We start from the raw sequence: 12,284 nt of genomic DNA, 5'->3' as shown, positions 1-12,284 counted from the left end.
GATAGTGATGAAATTCAGAATGAAGAATTTTCCAAAGCAGCTACTTTACATAGAGAACATAGAGAATTCTATAAATTGATGTTTGATATCACTTTTATTTATTAGACACACTGAGACCACTAATTCAAATTTACTGTAAATGTAATTTTTTTCTTTTATCTTTTATTTTGACCTGAATAGTTCACTAGAGTTCTAGCTGGGACCCATGCTTTGCTTGATGGCAAAGGAATTAAGCCATCAACCTTTAACATGGTGTATACTAGTTTATTTTATGTGGCTTATATACATCTAAGACCTACTTGTACTTTCTCCTAAGTCATAAGAAAAGAACCAAGGAAAAAAAATAATATAAGAAAGAAAATATGAGAGAAGAGGGACTATTCCTGAATATTAATGACAAATAATAGGAATTTTAAAAAATGCAAGAAACACAAAATATGATACAAGAGTTAAAGGATATCTGTATATTCATATTTTTAATGAAATGTATTTATATTTTGATGTGTGTGATTTTTATTGAACAGAAGTTTTCATTAGAAAGTGAAAATAAAAAGAATGAAAACTTTCTAATTCAAATAATGATCTTTGTTTGGAAATTGAAAACCTCACACTGTAATCAAATTAATGAAGAGAAATCCATAAGCATGTTACTCACAGGAACAGAGGAAATATCCAAACATAGATAGAAGAAATACAATAGCCCTTCATGGGCAGAAAAGCATGTTACTCATAAATAAACTCACAAACAAAACATTGACTTTAAATAGTTTCTTGATAAAATTCAGAAAACTACTGAGAAAGATTTATCAAGATCTTAACTGCATCCAGTTAAGTTATAAGCAAATTCAGGTCAATAATAATTGTCTTTATTGAAATGTTGAAAAATACAATACTCAGTTTCGCTTGTGATTAAAATACTAGAAAGTCTGTAATGAAAACAATGGGAAAATAATCAAAGCATAACTTCATGTGAGGAAGCTGCAGAAATGTCTATAAAGAAGGAAACTTTGAAACGTATTAACATTTTTCCTATCTCTACATAAGTACTTTAAAAATAGGAAACTAAGCTTCAATGGAATTTTAAATCTACATTACATGTTTAAAAATAAGAAAGCACATGGGCATGTGTTTTTTAAAAGTCATAAATCTGAGCAAAAATATTTTTCTTTTTATTTTGATGACTTGATATATGACTAAGACTAGTTCTAAAAGTTTAAGTAAACTATAAATAAAAATTTAAAAATAAACATATGCAGACTAAAACATTACTTATAAGTAATATATCTTTTTTAAGAAGAGAAACATGACTGAGACACTAAAGCTACTTTAAAAAGCAAAACTGCTACAATAAAGAGCAAAGTATTTCTATTTTACTCTCTGACACTCAAAATAAGACATAGAATTAAAGAAGTGAAAGGGAAGGAGGGAGAGGTCAATCTTAACTAAAAGAGTGAAAAATAATTTCTGATTTATAAAGTATACAAAGTATACATTTTCATAGAATGTAAAAAGGGTCCCACATGTAGGGATTTGTGTTGCCGCCCACAGCAACAATCCCTCGGGAAGGAATTGGAGGTGGATTGGGAATGAACTACTTTTTATATAGTAGTTCATTATTATATAAAATGATATATATCTTTTTATATTATCTTTTTCTGGGCTGCTTTCTTGCTTGCTTACTTGTTCACTAGTTTATAGAGGAAGAGAGGCTTGCTTAGAGGAAGAGAGACTTTGCTTAGTTTTAGAGGAAGAGAGACTGCTTAGAGGAAGAGACTTTGCTTAGAGGTACTACTCTTTCAGAGAGGCTACGCTTATCAGAGAGGCTACGCTTTCAGAGGTGCTACTACTTAGAGTTCTGCTTCTTCTTCTTAGAGGTGTGTCCTGCATCCTGCGTCCTTCATTCTGCTATCTAGAGGTGTGTTCTTAGTTCTCCATCCTGCGATCTAGAGGTGTGTCCTCCGAGGTGAAGAGAATGTCTTATATTCACTGAGGCAGCCAATCAACTTAGGATTAAGTAGCACAATTAGAGCATGTGCCACAGTACCAATCAAGAAAGAATGAGGAACATCTGTTGACCACTAGCACAGAGGAGATATTAACCAATCAGGCAAAAGTAGATCACGCCATGTTAACACTAATTATGCACCACCTCTTGGCCCAATGCCAGCCGCCATCTTAGGGCTACTTAAACATGTCTGTATAGATTCGTATCTGTTTAATAATTATTGATGGATCAAAAAATACTCATTTATGCAAAGTAAGGAGATTTTTACCTCAAAGTGCTATGTATGGACACAAAGCAGGGCCAAGGTCCATTCCTGTAAACTTTATGGCAATAGATGGATGGAAACTGAGTTATATGGGGAACTATAGAGGCAGGCTATTTTATCAACACTGGATTTCCCTTAGCTTAGTGGAAGATATATGGTCAAAACCTGAAAACTGTTGATTCCAACCAGAAAAAGATTGTATATGTGTGTGTGCCCATGCACACTTGCATATGTGTGTTCAATTGCCATAGAAGGGCAGTAATAATGGAGGGAAGGAGTAAGAAGAGGGAAAAAATGGAAAACCTGTTATATATGTACAGAGTGCTGCTGCCTCATGAATTTCTTCCCTGCTTCTAAGGAAAAAAATAATAATGCCCTAAACATGGAATCAAATTTTAGTCAAACATTAGAGGATCTGACAGAGTTGGAGTAGAATATCTTTTATATATATATATTTTTAATTTTCTTTCTTAGACTGGGTCTTGCCATGTTGCCAAGGCATGTTACACAGACCTGGTTGAAGTAATTCTCCCACCTCCAATTAACAGGGACTACAAGCACACAGCACCATGGCAGGCAAACATCTCTTATATCATAGAAAAACATATATTTTTTTGAGAAAAAATTTTTAAAAACCCAATAACAAAAACTACTTGCTTAGAGAAAGCCAAAAAATTAGGAATGTGTCCTGAGAAGATAATTCTAGATGCATTTTTATATCATAGATATTTGAAAAGTGTTTTCTAAATCCTACATGTCCTTACCTGATGTTTTAGTCAACTTTTTCATTGTTGTGACCAAAAGACCTGACAAGAACAATTTTATTGGAGATAAAATTTATTTGGGTCTCACGGTTTCAGAGATCTTAGTCCATAGATGGCTGTCTCCATTGCTCTGGGCCCAAGATGAGACAGAACATTATGTTGGAAGAATTTGATGGAGAAAAGTGACTCAGAACATGGATACCAGGAAGCAGAAAAAGCTTTCCTCACCAGAAAGTATAAACCCCAAAGACACACCCCCAGTGACCTCTCACCTCTAACCACATCCTACCTGCCTACATTTACCACCCAGTTCATTCACTCAAGTGGATTAATGCACTGATTAGGTTAAGACTCTCATAACCCAATCATTTCACCTTTGAACTTTCTTTTATATTTTCATACATGAGCTTTTTGGGGAAAGCTCGTATCTAAACAAAACGTATGATTATAACAACACTGAAAACCATTTTTGTCTCCTTCCTACTTTATACATACTGGTTTCCTTGCTATTCTCAGAAATCTTAGAATCTTCACATTTACTATTCTTTCTTCTTGAATAAATTATATCTGCCTGGACTGGTGAAAAGAATAAAACAAAACAAAACAAGAACAAAACTTCAGAGTCTTTGCATTGCTCTCATTTTCTAAGTTTGCATTCAGTGTACTTGACCAAGGAAGAACATATAAGAGAGAAAAAAATCATTACTCTTTATTCTTTAAGTTTATAATTTTTGTTACTCTACAAGTTTAAATAATGTGTTTGTGTTTGTACTTATGTAAGGTTATTTCGTATCCATCCACTTTGTACAGAATGTAAACTTTCATAAAAATAGAAATCTATTTCATTCATTTTATTCACAATATCCATTCTACAGCCATGGATCAAAGAGTAATTATGGTTTTAAGTCTTATTATTTAGAAAATATATTTCATAAGACCATGCCTCCCACAGATCATGATTCTTCTGATGGTTCTGGGAAAAGTAAATTGAAAATCTTCTGGAAAGGATTCACCATTTTAGATGTCATTAAAAACATTTGTGATTCATGGGAGGAGGTATAAATTCAACATTAAGAAGAATTTGGAAAAAGCTGATTCCAGCCCTCACAAGTGATTTTGAGGGGTTCAAGATTTCAGTGGAGGAATAACTTTGGATGTGGTAGAAATTGCAGGAGAACTAAAATTAGAAGCAAAATCTGAAGATATTATCAAATTGTTGCAATCTCATAATAAAACTGAACATATGAGAAGTTGGTTCTTACAGATAAAGTGATTTCTGATGATGGAATCTATCCTGGTGAAGTTTCTATGAATGATGTTGAATTGAAAGGATTTATACTATTGTTTAAGCTTAGTTGATAAAGTAGTGGCAGATTTGAGAGGAGTGACTGCAATTTTGAAAAAAGTTTGCAGGTAAAATGCTATCAAGCAACATGACATTCTACAAAATAATCTAGTGTGAAAAGAAGAGTCGATCTATGCAGCAAACTTGTTTTCTTATTTTTATAATTGCCACAGTCATTCCATCAACAACCAACCCTCTCATCAGTCAGTAGCCATCAATGTTTTCAAGACCCTCTATAGGAAAAGAGGTTTTGATTCACTAAATACTGCAGAGGATACTTGGTATTTTTAGCAATAGAGGCATAAATATTATTTTTTAGACCTTATGCCATTGCACACTTAATAGACTATAGATCAGCATAAACATAACTTTAGTATGCATTGGGAAGATGGAAATGGTGGCACATGCCTTTAATCCCAGCAGCTTGGGAGGCTGAGGGAGAAGGATCGCAAGTTCAAAGCCAGCCTCAGTAAAAGCAAGGCACTATGCAACTCAGTGAGACTCTGTCTCTAAATAAAATACAAAATAGGACTGGGGATGTGGCTCAGTGGTTGAGTGCCCCTGAGTTCAATCCTTGGTACCCACCCTTCCAAAAAATACGCACTATGAAACAAAAACAATTGTGTGATTCACTTTATTGCAATATTGATTTATTTATGTCTGAAATGGAACACACAATATCTTGAGGTATGCCAATAGATAGTTAGATAGGTAGATAAATATATGTATATAGTGTCCTTATAACTAAATGTCAAATTTCTATTTTATTTAATAATAGAATATTATGAGAACTAAAATTTAAATCTAGACAGTGAATCTAGAAGAGTATGCTTCATTAAACTTCTATAATATTCACAATGTGCTACATAGGTCTTTAAGCATTTGAGAAATCCTGACATGTTAATCTTCATGATCTCTATGAGTTAGGTGCTATCATCTCCTTCATTCTACTGATGAAGAAAGTGAGGCAGAGAGAAATCTATAACTTGCAGTGGCAGGTGTCTGTGAAAGTGACTCAGATGGGATTGGAGTTCAGTCCCCATGCTCCAACTCTATTATTCCACTCTGTTGTTTTATTAGTTTTATTTTGGAAGATCTCAAAATTCAATAAATAGCAAATTAAAAATAGAAACTATCTTGTCATTAATTTATTTTTAAAACTGTATTTCTACCTAATTAATCTAAATAAGTAAACCTCCTATATTAAAACATTTTAAAATTACATTCAGAATGACAGGCAAGACAGGACCTACAGAAACAGAGTGTTCTCTAGGAGTTTACTTGTTGCCTTTAATAATGCTTAGTAAGTCTTCTTAGAATTCTCTTATTCATATCTCCACTGTATGCAAGGATGTGTAACCTCAAAAATAAGTGTTATAATACCAAAAGAGGAAAGGTACCACATTATCAACGAGATAAAGAAAAAATTAAGCCAGCATACTGTTAAGTAACTGGTTAACAACATTCACTTCTTTGATCTATCTTTAGTGTACATTATGTGTAGATATATAGAGGTGAAGATTATGTTTTTATTATGTTGTAATAAATATAATAATATATATTTTATTTATTATATTGTAAACAATATGTAATCACAATCAAAAATTAATACAGGCAGTTTTACTAGAAAAGTATATTAAATGTTGATAGCCTTTACATGCTACATGTTTTTTTCTATCAAACTATCTATACATCTACCTATCTATCTGAAACGAAATGATTCTTTTTTTCCTTGCTGGAGACGTTTCTGGTAAAGGTAGTACTTACTTTACAGAAAGTTAAATTATTTTAAAAATTAAATTGAAATTCTATCAGAATAAAGACTTAATCCTATCTTGGTTGTAGGATGATACTTGGGTTCATGTGGGAAAAGAGTGTGAGAGTTTATGGGATGCATCTTTCTTGGTGTAGGACAAAATCTGTCAACTGTGTGACTGATCCTAAATGAGAAACAGCATCCTGAGGGACTAGAGTCTCAATTGCCAAGGGGATTGGACTTGATTTATTTCATTTTAAAGTATTTATATTTACTCATTATGAAAGTTTAAAAAACAATGATAACATCCAGACAGTCTCCAGCTTTGGGTTGGGTTGCATTATTTTTCTGCTCCTATCAGATTAGTCAGGAGACCACCTCTAACACCAGGAGACAAAGCAATGTTTACAGACTTCAAAAAGGACCCACTGCAGACAAGAAAGGTCCATGGTGTTTGGGCAAGCAGGAGTCATGTAATTGGATGTAGGACCAGGCATCACTAATGCACTAAATGACAGGAGGTGTTGGAGGCCCATCTGTGCTAGCCTGCTGTGTTGATCAGATCAAGAGAACTGCTCGTTCCTTTGCTGAGAGTGACTCAGAGTCAAAATTAGGTTGCTGAAAATTTCCATCCATCTAATAGGAAGATGGGAAGACATCTGCCTTTGTATGAAGTGGAATGAATGCATCAAGTATATTAAGAGGCTGTCTTAAATTGCATACAATTTTTAACTGTTTGACAAGCAAAGATACCCTCTTTCTAAAACTTTTGAAACAGCTAATTTTATTTACAATGGACCAATTTTCTTTCATATTCTGATTTTCTGATTTTTATATTTTCTTTTCAGTAAACACAATAGCAAATTTAAACAATAAACCCATAACCAGATTGCCTGGCCTTACAGACTTTGTATTAGAGCCTAGGTCCTCATGAAACATATTTAGTTACTCAATGTCATAGTTTCTTTGTTTTTACAATGTGGCTTATAGAAGTTTTCATTAAACAACACTTCTTTATGTACTATTTAGTCCTTTTAGATTTTCAGACACATTGAACAAGCTCAGTGCACATGAATGCATACATTATTATTAATATTGTAGGGATAGGAATAAATACATCAGACCTCATACAGTTCCATGTAGTTCTGTGCTGTTCATTTGAAGAAGTTGGGTATAAAGGTAAGTAGATTCAAGGTGCTCTTCATACAAATAAATGAGCCCATTGTCCGATATCCTGTGCACCTGGGTTTGTCAGGAATGGCTGTTGCTGGTTAAAGAATGATGTCAGTTCTTCATGTGTAATTTTTTCTTTGTGTAATTTGTATTTGTCCTTTTAGTGCTACTGCCTCACACATCTGTACATTATAAAGATGTTTATTGCTGTCTTTATTGCACAACTTTCCTTGAAAACTACTCTTAGAATTTAAATTGGACAAGATTGATGATGTTTTGAATGTGTCATAGGGCTACTGATCATTTAGAAGTGTATAAAATATCAAATCGAAAGGATGAAACTGAGAGAATCAAGTCAGGTGCCCGTTATAGGATGGGAGGACCCACCTCTATTTTCTGCCCATGCCTGACCTCTGCTCTGACTGTACCCACTGACTAGACAGCACTGTGTGAGCAGGTTAGAAGTTATCTCTTTCCTTAGGGTGTGTAGTTGGCTAACCTTCAGGAATAATAAAAGGCAAGGTGTGAGAACTGTTGCTTTTGTATTTTTCAAGTAATATGCTTTGCTGGCTCTCTCAAAGATTCTAATAGATACTTATGACTGTGAGCCATTTATCTCTTTATTCTTCTTTCATTATCATCTTTTGGTACAGTAGTCATTGAAAGTTGAGGTATATTTTAACCATTTTTCAGCTTCAACCACTTCTCTGCAGAACTTGGTAAATCACCTTTTGTTCAGAATATCTGTTTTTCCTACCAAATAATAAGAATAATTCAATACATGGGGGAATATATTTGTTGATCATCTTCCATGTATCTATCATATTCTTTTGCAAAACTTTCATTATAAGCTCACTCTACTGTAAGCATGTTCTAATGCTTGTCTGTCCGGGTGCATCACTTATTTAGATTTCCCAGAGCACTCTGCTCTATAATTAGCATTGAAATTTTTCAGTGTTCCAGTACCACAGAAATCACCTACATGATTAGTGTGGATTTTGTTCAACAGCTAGAAATTATGAAATCAATTACCATTCTGTCCAGCGTGAAATGAAATTTTAGTGTAGTTTTGATTTGCTTTTCTCTCATTGCTAGAGATGATAAACAATTTTTCATGTCTTTATTGGCCATTTGTGTTTCTTCTTTCAAGAAACATCTGTTTAGATCTTTTTCCTATTTATTGATTGATTTTTGTTTGTCTGTATTTGGTGTTAAGTTTTTTTTAAATTCTTTATACATTCTGGACATTAATATCCTGTCAGAGGAACAGCTGGCAAAGGTATTTTCCCATTCTATAGGTTCTGTCTTCATTTTCTTGATCATTTTCTTTATTTGCTTTATTTTGGTTGCTTCCCACTTACTGATTATTGGTTTTATTTCTTGAGCTTAGGGGTTTATGAGGAAGCTGGTTCCTTCACCTATATCATTGACCCTATGTTTTCTTCTAGCAATTGCAAGGCTTCTCATCTAATTCCTAATTCTTTGATCCATTTTAATTTGATTTCCATTCAGGATGAGAGATAATTTCATTCTTCTAAATATGGATATCCAGTTTTTCCAGCACCATCTGTTAAAAAGGCTATCTTTTCTCCTACATATATCTTTGCTCCTGCATCAATTATCCAATGGTTATATGTACAGGGGTTTGTCTCTGTGTCTTCTATTCCATTGGTCAAAATTTCATCTCACTCCAGTAGAATGGCAATTATCAAGAATATAAATAGTAAATGCTGGTGAGGATGTGAAGAAAAAGGTATGCTCACATATTGTCAGTGAGACTGAAAATTAGAACAACCATTATGGAATGCAATATGGAGAATGGAGATTTCTCAAAAAACTAAGAATGAAACTACTATATGACCCAGCTATTCCACTTCTTGATATTTACCCAAAAGAATGTAAATCAGCATACTATAACAATAAAGTCACTTTAATGTTTATAGCAGCACTGTTCACAAGAGCAAATTATGGAATCAGCCTAGATACCCTTTAACAAATGAATGGATGAAGAAAATGTGGTTACACAATGAAGTTTTACTCAGCCATAAAGAAGAAATTATGACATCTGATGGAAAATAAATGGAAATGGAAAACATCCTGCTAAGGGAAATAAGCCAGAATTGAAAAAATATGGGTCAAAGACTTTCTCATATGTGAAAGCAAAAGCGAAATAAGGGAAAGAAGATGGGAGAGGATCAGAAATCATAAAGATATAGGGAACATCAATGGAATAGAAGAAGAAGAAAATCAAGAGGGAGGGAGGAGGGATGGGCAAGGACAAGAAATATGGAATAAGTTTAAGAAAGTCACATTATATCCTTGTGTGAATGTACCACAGGGAATTTCACCTTTGTCTCTATATAGAAAGTACCAATCAAAAGTAAATATATAAATGAATGAAAGGAAGATCAACAGAGTAAAGGAAGGAGAATAGGGGAAGGAAGAGTAGGAAAAGTGGAGAAACAGGAAAATCAAATTCTATGCAAAATGAACCCAATTACATGTATAATTATAATGCACAGACAAAAATTCAAGAAAAGTCTCATCTACTTGCTATTTTAAAGTTTAAATAAATGAAATATTGTATAAATTTCTATAGAAGAAAAGATTTATTGATCAGCTCATCCCATAGATCTTATTAAATGGACAAATTGAGGCTTGGACTTTTAGAAATAAAATAAATGATTTTTATTTAGAGAAAGAGAACACTTTTTAAAAATAAGTAAGTTAGCATAATAATAAATATGTACCAGTTACATTGCACTATCAATTTTCAGGAAATTTGAATTGGATCATCTCTTTTTGATTATTTTATCTCAGTGTATTAATCTTCTCCAAATGAGTTTATTAGGAAAAAAATATCCATTGAACTATGTGTGTCTAGTAGTTAAATCTCCAGTTAGTTTATTTGAATGACTTCTTCCCAGACCTCTGATGTCAAATTGGGTTAGGTGTGTAATAATTGTATCTAATTAGCTTCCCCAAAAGCTCTTAATTCCTTCACCTGAAGCCAAATAGAAAATTGTGTGAATGGATGGTGTCAGTATAAGGTTCAGTTGTGATCTTTATCACTGAAACTTGAAAATATGACTTTTTTTCTTTATATTCATCTCCATTAAGTAAATTTCCTGTTACAAATATTAAAAGTATATGTGGCAATTTTTCCATCATGTTCCTCTTTCAAACACATTATATAAAAGTAAAATTCTGAGTATTTTATCATCAAGGATAAATTTCCCTGGACACAATGGTCATTTGCAATGTAAAAAGCAATATGATTTCTAAGTGATATAAATGAGACTATAGTCACTTGGGACATATTCACTGCAAAGAACTAATCTGCAATAAATGAATCCCATTTCAAATTTTTTTGAGAAAAAAAGAAAACCTTGCTATATTATTCTATAAGTAGTTCTAACATTCTCCACCTGGATTAAAATACAAGGAAATTTTAGAGGAATAGACTATTAGAAGAATGATATGAGTCTTAACTGACTGAAATGAAAGAAAGATTTTCAGTCAGTCATATGTGATTCCATCTTCAGTCATTTCCTTCTTTTTTTCCCCCCAAATTTAAAAATTTGACCCAGTTTAGGTCACATTCCAGAAGAATCATGAATTAAAAAAATGCAAAGTTAGGAAAACTAAGATTCCATATAAAGTCTATTCCCAGACAAAGAATACTGCCTTAATGATGATAGAAAGCCCCAAGAAAGCACTATCTCAGATGTTCTGGTTATAGTTAAAAGCAACATCTTGAAGTGAAATGTAGACTAGCAAAATATGAATAATTCTGAAACAAGTTGTTGGCCTCATTATGTTTTGCCTCAGCTGAAATATGAACCGAATATGGATGACTTTCAATTCAGACACTTTAATGATGTGAATCAACATGTAAAAAAAATGACAAACTTAACTCTTCTAATATGTATGTTTAAACATAAGACTCTGTACTCAGAGTCTCTGTATTAGGTAGAACTGTGATTATATCTTATATCTTAATACAATGAAGTGATACAATTATACATATTTCATTCATGGGTATGAAAGTCTGGTTGATCTGGATACTGAATCAGTTGTAACGATTTCTTATTTCTGAACCTGAGTTAAAAGGATGTGGGGCATTCTGTTTTCAGGGTGTGGTGGAATCTACAGGAGCAATGGCACAAGGTTATTTAAGACCTCTGGTTAGGAGTATAGTACATTATTTCTCATTACATTCTGTTGGACAAAATAAGTATTATATACAAACTCCTATTCCTTGTGGTAGTGTTATTGTTTGAACATTTGTCCCCTCCAAAACTCATGGTGAAATGTGATTGCTTTTCTAACACTATTTTGAGGTGGGAGACAAATGAGCTATGAAGACTCCACACTGATGTGAGAGATCGGTGCCATTATAAAAGGGGAAGTTCAGACCCTTGTTGCTCTTCCTTTCTTCCATGGGATCATGGTGCAAGAAAGCCATCACCAGCCTTCTCAGCTCCCACAACTGTGAGCCAATGCTGTTTTTTTCATTGTATTAATAGAACTCTTTCCTGTATTCTGTTACAACTGCACAAAACAGACTGAGATAACTGAGAAAGAATCTCTGCCTGAAATGACTCATGATAAAGGGGAAAGAGAAAAACTGCCACTAAATAATACAGTTTCAGCATATTTACCAGGTAATACAAATCAAAAGTTTTTAAAAGTTTATTTGAAAGACATAATTAATTCTGAAGAATTGACTGAACTTGATGAAGTTTACCTATATCAAAGAATAATAAAGTATTCCTCAGATAAGCAAAACTAGCAACATGTTGGGTAACTAGTTTCCTTGTTTATTTTCATACAAATGTGTTTATCACTTGTTCTTTGGTTTGCCTTCATTAGCTTATTGAGATATAAAGACTCATCATTGTTTATTCTAAGAATATGTGTGAATTATTGTAAAATTCTCATATAGGTCTTTGGAGAACTCTGTTTTTGTTATG

This window comes from Sciurus carolinensis, chromosome 9 (assembly GCF_902686445.1).
Source record: "Sciurus carolinensis chromosome 9, mSciCar1.2, whole genome shotgun sequence".
Taxonomy (NCBI): Eukaryota; Metazoa; Chordata; class Mammalia; order Rodentia; family Sciuridae; genus Sciurus; species Sciurus carolinensis.
Note: the sequence above shows the minus strand (reverse complement) of the source record.